Raw genomic sequence first — 1,498 nt, 5'->3', positions numbered from 1 at the left:
AAAACGCAAAAAACCGCATCTAAAATAGTATAAATAGAAGCAGAGTTCTTTACGGTAAGCCTTAATCCTAACCATCTCCTTTCAGTGGGGTTGAATTTCGACACGTATATTATATAAAAACACGTTCGTATTCGAATGCAGCGTTGTGTCAAAATTTCAAAGGAATCGGTAGGAACAAACGAACGTTACATTTTTATTTATATAAATAGATAGATGATGATCCGCTTTAGTTCATTTTCACAGAAAAGCGTAATGCCTCACAGAAAAGCAAACTTAGGGCGTCGTACTCGTAGCGCCATCTGTTGGACATAAAAGCCTTAACCTAGATTATATCTTTTAATTTATATGAATGTTTAATGGAATAATGTACAGCCTATGTCCACCCTGAGGTTCCATTCTAAATATTGGTGAAAAAATTTTTGAAATCGGATGAGTAGTTTTGGAGATTATTTGCTGCATACAAACTAACATACATACAAACATCACCTCTTTATAATATTAGTATAGATTAAGATTTTTTTTAAAAATGACCAATTTGCTCTATACGAATTGTAGTACAAATTTGGTTCTTTCACGTCTGACTGGTACTAGCGTAAACGTTTTAGAGATGAAAACTTCGGCTGCAACCTCTCTTACACGAGTCTCTGTATAACTCATATAGATTAATGCAGGGCCGGCCATCAAGGGGGTGCGGCGGATGCTGTGCACCGGGGCCCGCGATTGAGGGGGCCCTAACATTGTCAAGAATGCACAAGAAAACTCGACAATATTCCTATCGTTGTCAGTATGACGAAAAGTACATTTTATCGTAAACATTATTATTGTAATCTCTGAATTTCGACAATCTTCAAACTAATTCTCGGTGATGCGAATGTTTAGTTTTTGTTATTTGATTCGGGAAACTCCCGAGAATCCCCACCTAAATTCGACTTTNAGTACACGTGCGATAAATAGTTTCTGTATCAACCTACCTTATTTCCACGATATTTTTAGAAAAATAATATTCAAAAAACAATAAACGCATTAATGCAAAAATCAGTTTTACTTCCTTTTTCGATTCGGCGATTGTAATGAAATCGTATAATGAGAAAAATTAATAAAATCGTTTTATTATTAAATAATAATTTTTCTTATTGTACTTAATTAAGAAAATATTAAATATTAAAAAATACAGTATTTTTAAAGTTAAAATAAGATTAAAGTTTCATAACCTAATTTAATTCGTTCTAATTAATTTTGAGCATTTATGCAATGATACTGACCGACACTTAAACATTCATACGTGTATTGAATGTGGATGCGTGGCCAAATTTGGGCATTGCCCACAAAAACAGTGCAAATAACTCTCTTGGTATGAATAGCGGCAACTTGTATTTACGATATTGTACATATGTAGATGAGGAAGAATTCATTTTGTCCCTTTTCTATGATGATAAATGGAAACACGTGTTACCATTTTCGGCAAGTTACATTAGTTAGCAAATTCTGTATTATATTA

The sequence above is a fragment of the Centruroides sculpturatus genome, unplaced genomic scaffold (genome assembly GCF_000671375.1).
Source record: "Centruroides sculpturatus isolate CEXI.00-Female unplaced genomic scaffold, Cexi_2.0 scaffold508, whole genome shotgun sequence".
Lineage (NCBI taxonomy): Eukaryota > Metazoa > Arthropoda > Arachnida > Scorpiones > Buthidae > Centruroides > Centruroides sculpturatus.
Note: the sequence above shows the minus strand (reverse complement) of the source record.